This window comes from Sminthopsis crassicaudata, chromosome 5, assembly GCF_048593235.1.
Source record: "Sminthopsis crassicaudata isolate SCR6 chromosome 5, ASM4859323v1, whole genome shotgun sequence".
NCBI lineage: Eukaryota > Metazoa > Chordata > Mammalia > Dasyuromorphia > Dasyuridae > Sminthopsis > Sminthopsis crassicaudata.
This window is the reverse complement of record NC_133621.1, coordinates 8,451,524-8,466,106: the sequence shown is the minus strand read 5'-3', so window position 1 is coordinate 8,466,106 and position 14,583 is coordinate 8,451,524. Positions and strand designations below refer to the sequence as shown.

At 39.0% G+C, this 14,583-nt stretch overlaps 1 protein-coding gene across 1 annotated transcript in view; it reads right to left on the bottom strand.

The window, feature by feature from the left end:
- Window positions 1-13,489, bottom strand: part of HDAC9 (histone deacetylase 9) — a 697,702-nt gene extending 684,213 nt beyond the window's left edge. The window contains 1 exon segment of the mRNA XM_074268892.1: window positions 12,636-13,489. The gene's annotated coding sequence lies outside the window, so the exon portion shown is untranslated.
- Between the last annotated feature and the right edge of the window lie 1,094 nt (window positions 13,490-14,583).

Below are 14,583 nucleotides of genomic sequence, written 5' to 3'. Positions count from 1 at the left end.
CTCTACTTTTTACTAAAGGGTGTTTTATTTTTGCACTCAATGTTAAACGCCATAGAACAAGAATGTTATCGTGTAATTAGCTTCTTCTACTTGCTAAATGTAGCTATGTGTTTTTTCTTTCTACCAAAGGAGTAATTTGACTTTTGCACTTGGGGTCAAAGCCCCGGACACCCTAACCTAGTTAAATCTTTAAGTAGGACATTTTATAGCCATATTTGGCTCCCTAAAGCCTGCTTTAGACTGGAGTGAATAGTGTTTCCTCAAAAAAAGTTTTTCAATCGGAGAAAATCAGTGATTCATGATAAAAATCCTTCTCCATGATCTAAAGGAAGCTCCTCTAATTAATATCGTCCTTCCTCAGAAACTTACTGGGTTACCCTAGCAAGTCCCCAAACTTCTCTCCATCTCAATTGCCTCATTTGTTTTTACAGATGAGGATAATAATGGAAGCTTCTACACAGAGATTTTGGGAAGATATGCTGAGTTGACACATAGAAGGGACTTTATAATAACTAAAAAAAAAAAAAAAACTATACAGATGTTAATTACTATTATTGTTATTCTTATCAATTATTACATTGGGCAAATCTCTTCCCACACAGAACTTCAGTTTCCTCACTTGTAAAATGAAAAGACAGGCACAAATAGTTCAGTGACCCTTTTACTTAGGATTTCTAAAGTGATTTGCTACACAGATAAAGATGTCAAACAAGAATTCACATTTCTAAAATAGCCCGTGAGACTTCACCTTTCAACTTGAGAGATAACACCACGGCGCAATAGGTAGTGTTAATATCATTTTCCCCATTTTAGAAATAAAAAAAGTTGAACTTCTCTGAAATGACTTGTCCAAAGAGTCCTATTGATCTACAACTCGAAATGATGGACTTCTGCTTCCAAATAGAACATAGTCCTATGGAAAATTTCAGAGCTAGACTCTAGGCTTAAGTTCAATATTTAACATGTATGGGAATGCCTGCCATCTAAGGGAGGGGGTGGAGGGAAGGAGGGAAAAATTTGGAATAGAAGTGAGTGCAAGGGATAATGTTGTAAAAAATTACCCATGCATATGTACTGTCAGAAAAAAAAAGTTATAATTATAAAATTAATTAAAAAAATAGACTTAAGTTCAAAGTTAACCCTCTGTTCTTTACTGACTGATTTGGGGAGATCCATCTCTCTGGGTCTCAGTTTCCTTCAAAGTAAAGTGAGGAGTGGAATCCCTGAGATCCATCAGGTTCTAAATCTATGATCCTCTGAACTAAGTTCTCACCTTTGTGATTCTTAGTGAACGCTGCCTCATTTGTTAAATTGGGATGATATTACTTTTAGGAACTGGTCCAAAGGATGCTCGACATCCCTGCCAGCTATCTGGTTCTGGGAACTTTCAGGGCTCTGTTAAAACATGCACATCCATCAAATGAAGAGGAATGACTGAAAGTTTTGTTGAGGTCTGGGAGGAATGATAGCTCTTTCTCAGAGCAAGCTGCCATTTTCTTGGCACAGAGCTGGAAAAAAGCCCTGCTTGGGATTTTCCTCCTAAAAGGTCAACGTGCTCTCTGTATGTGTCTCCCACCTGTCCTTCGTTGCCATTAGCAGGTGTCTCATAACAGCAATAAGGGGATTGTTCCAATTTCACCAGTTCCTACCTTTCCCAAGGAGATGCCCTCTATTTCTTTGATTGCCTGATAATAAATCCTTTTTTTAGATTGCAGAAAAGCTTATTCCTTTGGCTAACTCTTTCCAATGAGAAGCTCCACCTCCAGCCAAAGCAAGGGCTTCCATTTGTATGCAAACTGAGCTTAAAGTCTAGAAAAGGACCCAAAGTAGTGGAGTACGGGACCATTAAACACAAGACCCAAAGTAAGCCCTAAATTAGGCAGAAGTGCCAATGATACATACTTCGAATGTGATCAGGTCCATTGGCGCTCTCAATGAGCTCACTCGCCTCTCCGACACATTACCCAGGGGCACTTACAAATGGGAGCCAATGAATATATTACATCGGTGAGCAAAAGAACTTTTGTCTAAGTAGGACAAATTTTGAAGGAGAAAAAAAGTCTTTAAATTGTATGCAGCGTTACCCCTTAAAAAAAAATTCTTTGGAGCTGTACAGCTAAGGTGCTAATCACTTTTTAAAATAAAATTAGAAGAAAAAAATTTACTCTTGCATAAACATTAAATGTAGCACTTCCAGATGCCAAGTCACACACCTGGGGCTGTTCTTTCACTGCCATCTTAATTCAGCCTTTAATAACAGACTGAATTTTAAATGAACTGAATCTTTTTATGCATTTGCAAATTTCAGGCGCTCTTCAGTCTTTGGGAAAGTTGAACATGGAACTTTTTTCTCCAATTCTCTCATACAGCTGCAGGGTGAAATATCCATAGAAAATATCTATCTTCCCAATTATTGAATTTCTATTCATGCATGGCAATATGAGATATATACAACCTCATGCGGATGAAAGGAAATGATCCGAAAAAGCCAACAAAGTTGAGATACTGGCTTGAATATCACTAAGGTCATCAAGAAGACACCATTTTCAGTTTTGCATTAAGAGTTTTTTTTTAAACACTGCACCATTTCTCCCTTTTCTTCCACACTGAAAACCTTTAGCCAATGCTAAAATGCTACTGGCACATCACTGACCCCACTCATTCTGGGAGAAGCGAAGCTAGAAACATTTCATCCAACTACTGAGCTACACTCAGATGTAATTTGTCCGCCTTAAATCTGCACTTCTATTCCTACTGGCTAACTCATCAACAGAAAAACCTGGCATCCGGGCAAAAGAAAGAACTGTCCTCATCCAGTTCCCACTCCGGTAAAAAGAATTTTGTAAAAGCTCCTTGTTGTTGATAAATATAAACTCAAGATGACTTCTTTTGAACTTAGTAAGAAACAACATAGAAAAACATAAAATTCAGCGTTAGGGTAAGCTGTTGCTTGTTTTGTTTTATTATTTTGCATGTAGAGATCAAAGAACAAATGGAGGTCTGGGGAGGATAAAGAGCAAACAGTGCTTCTGGAAAAGCAGAAGGTGTGAGGGACAGAATGTGGACTTGGCAGTCAGGTACAGATGAGTTCAAATCACTAGTCAGACATTTTCTAGCCCTGTGGTCCTGGGCAAGTCCCCTTACTTGTGACTTGGGTTCTTTAGAGAGAAAATGAAGAATTTGGACATCTAAAAAAATAAAGCACTAAGAAGCACTTATTGTGTGCCAGTCACTGTGCTAAGTAAGTCCTGGGGAAACCAAGACAAGAAAATTAGAGGGCCTCCATTTTTAAGTGGCTGAAGGTGTTGCTGCTATTGCTGTTGATGATAATAGGGGGAGACAAATCATGAAATAAAAAATGGAGGAATAGAGTTTCCCAGGACCGAGTCTGCTAGAGCTATAGGAACAGAGCAGGGAGTGAGATGGGCAACCTGCAAGCCAATCAGGAGCTTGGGCCCACAGGAGAGTCATCTTGAGTTATGGAAGCGGAGTTCTCTGCAGACTTAAGTCCATGGTCCTATCCAGTTTTAAACCTATGATGTTCTGATCACATTTCCACATATTTCCATTCTGCTGCCTGAGGTTTCCACTATTATTCGCCCTGTGGGGTAAAACCCAGCCTTCAGTAAAAACACAGATGTTATCTGGGAAGAATAACGGATGAACAGCCCTTTGCAAAAGACTGTGAACAAGTCTTGCCACATGTTAGCCTCAGTCACCAAGAAGGGCTCTAAGTGACTAGATTATAAAGCACACAAATGCATTGTGGTTGATTTGCAGAAGAGAGGAGAAAGCCAGGGGGAATGTCCAGATAGGGGGTCCCAGTTTTGGGGGTGTAGTAGTGGAACGGAGGGCTAGTTTGAGAAGAAACTGTCATACAGGCTCTTGCCAACAATGAGATGATTCAGGCCAGTTCCAGTGGTCTTGTGATGGAGAGAGCCATCTGTACCCAGAGAGGGGATTGTGGGAACTGAGTGGGGATCACAACATCTTATTTTCATTTTGTTGTTGTTTGCTTGCTTTTTGTTTACTTTCTCTTTTTTTTCCCTTTTTGATCTGATTTTTCTTGTGCAGCAAGATAATTGTAGAAATGTGTATAGAAGAATTGCACGTGATTAACATAGACTAGATTACTTGCTATCTGAGAGAGAAGTGGGGAAGGGAGGGGGAAACTTTGGAAGACAAGGTTTTGCAAGGATGAATGTTGAAAACTATGCATATGTTTTTAAAAAATCAAAAGCTTTAATAAAGAAACAAACAAATGAAAGAAGAAACTATCATAGACTGAGTGGGTAGGGAGGAGATTTTTCAGCTCAGAAACTAAGCTTCTGATCCATGGAGGAATTGTAATCCACATCTGCACATGGAGGACTCATCCCAATGAAATACAGATTTTAGAAGGATTTGGGATTTCTCTTTGGTTGTCATTCAGTTTTGAGGCAGGCCATTTCAAACAATCAATATGACTGATAATCCAAAAGACAAAGGAGAAGTTTGGTGAACCCTATAGCTGATGTCGGGACGGCTTTGTCCTTTGTTCCGGAAGAGGACCATGGCATCAGGAAGGTGATACCGTAACTTGCAAAAAACTGGATTAAAGCAAGGGAGCGTTGTGCATTATGAACAACAGAGAATAGCACAAATCAACTAATAAACATTTATTGCACATTATGTATAAGGCACAGTGTAAACACTGGCACAGAAACAAGGAAATATTTTCTTGGAGACCCTACAGACGCTTCAGTGTCTGAATCCATTCAGGAGTGTTGGCATGGACACTCTCCCCACCCCTAAAGATTGTGACTGTATCTACACCCTGGCATCCCACTCATGATTACAATCTCTGACTTTCCATTCAGAATTACAGTCTCTGCATTCACAGTACTATGATTCCTTTCTTTCTTTTATTATTATTATTATTATTATTATTATTATTATTATTATTATTATTATTATTATTATTATTGTTATTATTATTATTATAGCTTTTATTTACAAGTTATAGGCATGGGTAATTTTACAACACTGACACTTGCCAAGCCTTTTGTTCCAGTTTTTCTCCTCCTTCCCCCCCCCAGATGGCAGGTTGACCAATACATGGTAAATATATTAAAGTATAAATTAAATACAATATATGTACACATGTCCAAACAGTTGTTCTGCTGTACAAAAAGTGATTCCTTTCTTTCTTTGGCCATTCTTTAACTATTGGAGCCAGAATCCAAATGTCCGAGATGAAATAGTCCAAGAAAAAAGATCAGGAGATTAAAAAAAAGTTCAACAGAAAATGCAGAATAATATCTGATTGCCTAAAACTGAAATATTTATTTATTTTCTTTCTTTCTTTCTTTTTAATGCCAATTCTTTTATTTATAAAAAAATTTTGACATTATAAAACTGAAATATTAAAAAAACTCTAAAAGCATCTTAATAATGCATCGTAAGTTTTGCATTGGAATAAAATAAAATGTAAAGAAAGCTTTTTTTCTGTATATATCATCTTAAATCAGAGATTTCTATTATCTTAGAATCTTACAATACACTAGAAGTCATTTGGATCAAGCCTTGTACCAGGGCTACCCTTCACCATCCCCACCCTAACCACAACCACCATGAAAGGTTTTTGCTGGTGTCTGGCCACACACGTGTCTGTGTCAATATTTGCACGACCTTCTATTTCACTTAGCATTCAGCCAACCTCTACTCTGTTAATACAATGAAACTAGATTTTTTTTTTAAAGAACATATCTCCGTTGCATGAGTGAATAAATCTTGTAGCATTCAGAAGGAAACCCCAGTCCTTACCAAGAAGCACCAGAAAATGTCCTTGCTTTCTGCAAAGTACAAAATACTGGGGTCAGCTAGGTAGTGCAATGGATAGAGCACCAACCCTGAAGTCAGGAGGACCTGAGTTCAAATCTGGTTTCAGACACTTAACATTTTCTAGCTGTGTGACTAGGGGCAAGTCACTTAACCACAATTGCCCCAGAAAAAAAAGGTTATTTCATACCAAAATAATAAAGGTTTACATGCTTTAGAAAATAAAAACAATAACATATCATCAGTATTACTCATGACTTTTGTAGTTTCTACAAATAGTTTGTCCCCATTACACATATAAAGATAATCTTTGCCTTTTTCTCAATAAGTTATATCCACAGATACACATCACTACCTATCAGAATGAATGTACCATAAGGACAGGGATTTTCTCATGTTTACCTTAAAAAAATACCTAGAAGGACCCGAGTTCAAATCTGGTCTCAGACACTTAACATTTCCTAGCTGTGTGACCCTGGGCAAGTCACTTAACTTTTTAAGAAAAAAAAAGAAAAATACCTAGAGCTGCTCAGTCAGTGTTTATAGATTGATAAGAACAATCAAGCACAAAGAACTTTCAATTCTGGGAAGAAAAATATTCCTTTTCTTAGTCTGGAAAGTGGAGGAAGTTTTAATACCTAACATGTCAATATGTTCAGATTCGGTTCCCCATAAGGCCAAACTTTCTATTCCTACCTGTGCCCCAGGAATACGTGGACTCCAGAAGGTCAGTAAGCACCCAGGCCCTTAGTTCCTCTCTCACTTTCCATTCACACTTCTCCCCATGGTGTGGAGATGAACAATCTGTTAGCATTTCTAAAACCCTTCAGGTAAATCGTACGGTGTACATTAAACATTATTGTCAGTCTCAAAGACAGTGATGAATGTCGTGAAATTTGGAGGAACTTCAAAGCACTGAATCTCTGCAATTTCCAATTCAATCAATTTCATCAAGTATATTTATTAAGCACCTACTAAGTGCAAAATATCATGCTAGGCCCTGAGGAATTAGGAAGACAAAGCTGAAAGGAAAGCAATCTTTAACCTCGAAGACCTTCCATTCCACTGAGGGAATATGATAGATTAACAAAGAGATAATTTGAGGAGAGAAAAAAATATCCCAAGTAGGAGGAACCATAAAAGATTCTCAAGAGAAAAACATATTTAGATCTAAACTAGAACTCTGAAGTCATACCGTCCAAACTATTTTATAGACATGGAATGTAAGAATTGAGATGTCTAGTATCAGGCAGGTAATAAGTATAAAGGACAATATTTGAGTCTTGGTCCTCTACTTTAGAAATAATACTGTAACTGAGCTAAATAATTTTGCTTTTTTTTGGGGGAGGTAATCAGGGGATAAGTGACTTGCCTAGGATCACACAGCTAGTAAGTGACTGAGGCCAAATTTGAATGCAGGTTTGCCTGACTCCAGGACTGGTGCTCTATCCACTCCAGCACCTAGTCTCCCCTCTTTGGGAAGCCTTAAAGATGGTTAGAGATGTTGGAGTTGGAAATGAGCACGGAGAACAGTCCTACCCTTGGAAGAGATCTGTCTAAAAGCATGAAAATGGGAAAAGGAGTGGGAAAAAGCCAATGAGCCAATCTGGCTGGAACTTAGGGTATTGATAATATAACATAAAATAAGCCTGGAAGAGTAGACTGGAGCTAGTGCAAAGGACTTTCAATACCAGGCTAAGGAGCTGGTATTATAATCTGGAACAACCGGGAGTCACTAATTTTATATAAATAGATATTATCGATATCTATCTATATGTGTATACCTATATCTATATAAAATTAGCGACTCCCAGTTGCCCTGGTTTTTTTTTTTTTAATTATTTATTTTTAACTTTAATGAATATTTTACCTAAGTTAGTAACATGGACAGACTTGTTGATTTCTAGTGGCGGGCAGCTCATTCCATTTGAGCATAGCTTTAGTTGGGCATACATACTCATTCCCCAAATGAGGAAACTGAAATGCCCAGAAAGTAAATAATTTGATAACGATCATACATTTAGTAAGTAGTCTTTAGTCCTTCTGGATCTAAGAAGCATTTTTCATACTGTGCCATCTGCAAAGGAAGAAATTAAAGCCCTCTTGAGATAAAATGACTCATGTAAGACCACACAGTCAGCTTGTGGTTGAACTGGAAATTTAGTCAATCATGCAACCAGCAAACATTAATTAAGCACATACGATGCTCTGTTCTTTTTTGTACTTTGTGAGAGCTGTCAAAAGCTGAATCCAGCAGAGATAGAATCAACTGAAAAATTAAACAAAACAGAGACATTCTAAAATCATGGAAATAATAAACATGGTTTGAGGACCAGAGAAATTCATCACGTTTAAGCGGTCTACCACCACCCTCTAGAAATGTAGCTAAAGAAGGAGGTTCATAAGGTATAGAAAAAAGGAACTATTCACTAGGGTCACTTAATAAGGATTTTAGTCCAAAAGAAACAATTGTCTTTTTTTTTTTTTTTTTTTTTTTTTTTTTTTTTTTTTTTTTTGGCTGAAGCAATTGAGGTTAAGTGACTTGCCCAGGGTCACACAGCTAGGAAGTGTTAAGAGTCTAAGAGCAGATTTGAACTCTGGTCCTCCTGACTTCAGGGCTGGTGCTCTCTCCACTGCACCACCTAGCGGCCCCTAACAATTGTCATTCTTGACGTGAGTTTGGAGGTCAGGACAGACATGAAGGAACTAGAAGAAGACATCATCCCAGACATGGTCACAAACACTTCAAGGAAAACACCTGTTAGAGAAACTTGCCAATTATACTCAGATGTTAACGTGGTGATAAGAAAGCTCAGACTAAGTGACTTTCTTGAATCAGCTTTTGCCACAGAAGGTGCCTCAGGAAAAAAAAAAAAAAAAAAAAAAAAACCTTCACATTGAAGTAGGGGAAATGATTGGTGATTTAGACAGAAACACACTTGGAAAGAGAGGTGAGAGAAGCCCTTGAGGAGATGGTTTGTGACTACTTGCTAAAGGGATGATTTCCTTGCTAAGAAATCCCAGTCCACCCACCCCTAGCAATTTCACTGAGCCTCTCCTTCCCCTCCTTCCCTTCACCCTCTCCCCAACCTCTGCAAGCCCCACCCCTCGCAAACCCCTTCCGCAATGACAGGAAAAGAAAGTGATTTCCAATCTTTCAAAGTTTTTCCAGGAATTCTTCAGTCATCCCTGGAGATCTCATTAAGAAAAATTGATTCTCTAAAAGTTCTTAACTCTCATTGTATCCTGGACATCCTCAGCTGTACAATCAGGTGAAACCCATGGACTTTTCCCCAAAATCATGTTACTAATGCATAAAAACAAATTTTTATAGAATCACAAAAGAAAACAACTATATTAAGAGAGAGTTCTCTTAAAAATATATTTTTAAAAGTTCTTAGATCCCTTGCTAACCCTTTTGTCTATAGAATGATCAGACTAGGATGGTGTTGACCTAAATGAGGGCAGCTATGTGGCACTACAGTGGATAGCGTGCTGGGTCTACAGTCAGGAAGCCTCAGTCTTCCTGAGTTCACATCGAGCTTTACTAGCTTTGTGACCCTGGGCAAAGCACGGAACCTTATTTTCCTCAGTTTCCCCACCTGTAAATTAAACTGGAGAAGGAAATGGCAAACCACTCCCGGATCTTTGCAAAGAAAAACCTAAATGGGGTCACCAAGAGCTGAAACCACTGAATAACAAGGGTGACCTAAATGAAATGGGGCACCAAACAAAGGTGAAATGAAAATAAAATGAATTTTCTTGATCAATTTCGGACTGAAAACGGCAGAAAAATGAAATCAGAAGAGCCGGGTATTGAAGGCAGATATTCAACATCTCATTTCCTAACAATAGCCACGGAAATACTTGTCAGGATAGTAGAAAATGAGCTACTGAAGGGAGAAACTTTTAAAATTGTGTTGTCTTGCAGCACAGCGCCTTTCATCGAAAAGGACTCCATAAATGATGAATTCAATGGCCACATTTCCCAGTATGCAATCCCACATGGAATTCCTAACAATGCCCTATTCCTTTTCCTCACAACTCCAATGCCAAAGGAAGAAGATTGAGCTTACAACTCCCAATGCACAGGGAGAAGAAATCTAACTTTTGAAAGCCTTCTCTTCTCCCCTCCCAGCCTAAAGGCTTCCTCATCCATATTTGCCGTTTTGTGATTACTCATAGAGCAGAAGAAATCACACAGTACATAAATTTCAGATTTTGTCAATGCCACACAAAGCTCAGCAATACCTTGAAGTTGCAGCCAGTTCTGAGTTTTACACTGCCCCGACCATGTTTAGCATTCATTTTACCAAAAAAAAAAATACACATTTTTATAGATGACTTAGATGAATTTCCCCTGTCTCCTTCACCATCCAAAGAGAAATAAATGATCTCCAGAATCAAAAGCATTCCTGCAGCCCGCTGGGTTGACTGAAGGGAATTTTCTGAGTGACTTATCCAGTCCAATGTTCACCTGGCTGACACAAAGACCGCACTGTCACAGTCCCAGGGTCTTTCTTTCTGGACTACCCAGCCTCTCTCCCTTCTAATGTGGTATTGGAGAACTCGATATTGCCTAAGCCTTACAGCATACCAAATTATATTTGACTTCTGGCATTCTTCTTGGTTTAAATAAACACATAAGACTAAGTCTCAAGTAACCAAGAATTAGCATGAAGTAAGTCATTCAATTCTGAGTCTATGAGTCCATTTTAAGCACAATGAGGGTCAAGAATCCATCAAATATTCTCCCTTTGTGCAAATCCAAGTCTTTCTAACAATTCAAAACGTCTCCCACTTGGGATTTTGTTGGTAGGGGGCACTTCCTCTACCTACACAATGGACCACCCTTCAGTGCTTAGTACAGTGAGCACTAAATAAATACTTATTGTTGACTTGAGATTTTTATTATTGTTATTATTATTGATAATAGTAGCAGCTAACCTTTGTAAAAATGCTTACAAAATTATTTTGGTTCTCCCAACAACTCTAGAAGTAATTAACCAATATTTATTAAGTGCCTTCTGAGTGCCAGACACAGGAGCTGATACGTAAATTATCTGGCAAGATTTTGGGATGAGTAGATTGGGAGTAAAGCCTGTCTATCTTCTTGCCCTGCAGGAACACAGTTTCTCACACATGATGGGTTCATGGTGACTGATTGATGGATTTGGCTTTTCTGGATTTATTGAATAGACTTTAGAAAATAAAGTCTACCACCAGCAACATAGGATCATCGTTCTAAAGCTGGAAGTTCCATTAGAGACAATCAAGCGCAATCTGTTCATTTTAGGGAGGAGTAAACTGAGGTCTAGAAAGAGGGACATGCCCAGACTCACACAGCTACCAAGTATTTGTGGCTTGATTTGAATTTTGGTCTTTCTGACTCCAGGATTAGTGTTTTATCCACTAAACTGGGCTGCATTTACAATAGAATTAATGGGGAATTGGGGGCAGGTGGGAAGAGGATACATCTGTGTATTCTCCAGGGATCTGAATCATGTGGGAACACTAGAGAGCAAGTTGACCCTGACCTTGGGTCACTGGATAAGCAAGAAAAAGTCAGTGGTCACTTGGAAGTTGTCCAGACTCACTCAATAGACAGAAAGGCGAATGTATGTGCTGCTGCTCTCCGGGCTGCTGGGCTGGGAAATGTGACCAGAGGCGGCTTGGCTCATCTCCCTTTGCCTTGCAGCTCCATTTCCTATGGACAATGCTCGACCCAAAATCTTTCTCACAAAATGTCGAAAATAAGAGCTACAGGAGAAGGGCCTGTTCGCTCTGCTTGGAGTTTTCCATTTCAGAACCCAAAACTGTATTCTGAAAGTCCTAGATAAGTCTGGACAATGTCAGTGTTTCTCAGTATCCTCTCCTGTCAGCTAGCAGATGAAATCAGCAATTTCTACCCACAACCACCAAGTTTGAATTTCTGGAATCAACTGGGGAACCAAGCGTCTCCCTGAGAATTAGAGGAAGGTTAAGTCCTAGATCTCAGCTCACTAGTTGGAATTTTACACTGGAAAAACCAAATGTTTCTTCTCCCCTCCTCCAGAGTGATTTGAGATCTCCCTCCTAGATCTTGGATAGTGAAGTCCTCTCTTACTGGGATTTAACTGAAATCAAAACACATTTTTGGTCCCAATCTTTGCCCTCATGAGATTTAAGAAAACGGATCATAAAGTTAGACTTAGGATCTATCTATTCCTTTATTTTACAAATAAGGAAACTGAGGATGAGAAACACAAAGTGACTTATTGAAGGTCACTCAGGGCCATTTCTTTTTTTTCTTCCTTTCGTTCTCTCTCCTCTCTTTTTTTCTTCCTTTCTCTCTCCTCTCTTTCTTTCCTTTATCTCTCTTTCTTTCTCTCTTTCTCTTTCTTTCTTCTCCTTCCTTTCTTTCTCTCTCTTCCTCTCTATCTTTCTTTTTTCTTTCTTTCTTCCTCTCTTTCTTTCTTTCTTTCTTTCTTCTCTCTCTCTTTCTTTCTTTCTTCTCTTTCTCTCTTTCTTTCTTTCTTTTCTCTCTCTCTCTCTCTCTCTCTCTCTCTCTCTCTCTCTCTCTCTCTCTCTCTCTCTCTCTCTCTCTCTCTCTCTCTCTCCTCTCTCTCTCTTTCTTTCTTTCATACTTTCTTCCTTCCTTTTTTTTTAACCAAAACTATTTCATGCAAGGCAGTTTCCTGATTATAAATTGTCAGCTGCTTTTTTTCCCATAGCAGCTTCATATTCCACATCCGAGAGAGTTTTTATCCAAATACTTCCCCCCACAAAATCCCCTCAATTTTCCTTTCATATGAAAAGTTAAGAAAGAAACTTACCCGTCCTGTTGTGCATTCTCCCTTTGAAAAAAGTACACTGTGGTCTAGAAAACTAACAGGCTTCCCTCTGAACTTTTCTGTATCCGTTATAATATTAAAGAGCAACAAGGAAGGGAAGTGGTTAGTCAGCCTGCTAATTTTATCAGTCCCTCCCACTGGTTAAACAGTACCTGATGCTACAGGCACAAAAATCAGTTTTCCAGCTCACTTCCCTTTCTGCAGTCCGATTTTATAAATATAGCAGGACTCGGGGAAGAGAGAAGCATCCGTACCTGGTGTGGAAGGCAGGCAGAAGTGACGGAGGCAGCTTTCCTGTTACTACGGAGCCCTGGGACTCTGTAGTCACTCAGTTCTAAGGAGAATCTTTTCAAAAAGGAGGAGGAGGAGGAGGAAGACAAAAAGGAAGAGGAGGAGGAGGAAGGGGAAGAGGAACAGGGATCTCACTGTGCTTCTGCCTCCCGGCACACATACAGAAGCTGGGTCCAAAGGTGTGGGGGGAGAACCAATTTTAGGGGTGCTTTGTTCTGAGGATCCCCGGGAAAAGATTGGCGGCTCATTTGTGGAGAAATTGCTTTGCCCTGGAAATGAGCCAAGTTTCCGGATGTAGAAAATTCCATAAGTCAGGTCCCTGGCTGAGAAGAGTCTTCCTCTGGGGCTTTGCCAATTAAAAGCCAGGGACAAGATAGCTGCTGTGTGCCTGCTGAGTAAGGGCGAGACAAAGCCAGACCAGAGTGAAGAAGAAGACCAATAGAGTCCTGGATCTCCAAGCCCTTGTAGGACATTAAAAGGATGGCAGGAAAGCAGGAGGGGATAATGCAGAATTGGCACTCAGAAGTCCCCACTTTTAGGGATTATTTTTTTTTTCTTGGAACAAATCTGTGATTTATCTTCCAGAAGGAAAATCCCTGTCTCAATGGGGATCTGCACTATGGTAGCACTGAGGACTTGAGAAATGTCTGATTAAACAAGACAGACAGACAGACAGACAATGAGACAGACAGGGAGACAGAGACACAGAGAGAGACAGAGGTAAACTAATTTGCCAAAGATTATGCAACTTGTGTTTGTCAGAGGTCAGCAGTGAACCCAGTCTTCCTGGCTCTTTCTCAGTCGTTATTTACTACATCATGCTGCTCCTCATTCCATCTAAAAATCTAACAATTTCTGGTATTTACTGCTATAGCTGCTACTCTCCTTCCTTCATTTCTCTCTCCTCCTCTCTTTCTTTCATACTTTCTTTCTTTCCTCTCCTTCCTTCCTTTCTCTCTCCTCCTCTTTCTTTCTTTCATACTTTCTTTCCATTCCTTCCTTCCTTTCTCTCTCCTCTCTTTCTTTCTTTCCTCTCCTTCCTTCCATTCTCTCTCTCTCCTCCTCTCTTTCTTTCTTTCCTTCTTTCTTCCATACTTTCTCCCTTTTTTTTTAACCAAAACTATTTCCAGTAAGGCAGTTTCCTGCCTTATTAATAAAACAATTAATAAACATTGACTATGTACCTACTTTGTGCCAGGTAGTGTACTTAGTTATTGTTGATTCTGCTAGTACTACTACTACTAGAAATAATATTTTAATTTAATAACAAATATTAATATATTTAACTTTTGAGGTGTTAAAATGCCTTTGATCATTACCAGTTTGATCTTTATAAGAACCCAATGAATTTATTAATATCTTCATGTATAAATGAGAAAATTGAGGCCCTGAGAAATGACTTGTGCAAGATCACACTTTTAATCATTGGTTAAGATTGTATTTTAACTCAGACACTCATAATTCTAAGTCCAGGATTCTCTTCATTTTAGGCAAAGGAATGTAAAATAAACTTCTCAAGATATTTTGGAGTTTATGGACTAGATTTTTTTCTTAAGGACTCTGCTTTAAGCTCAAATCATTCTGGCTCTCTTTGGCCATTAGTAGGTCCAAATCCAAGTCTCACTTGGTCATTGCTGAA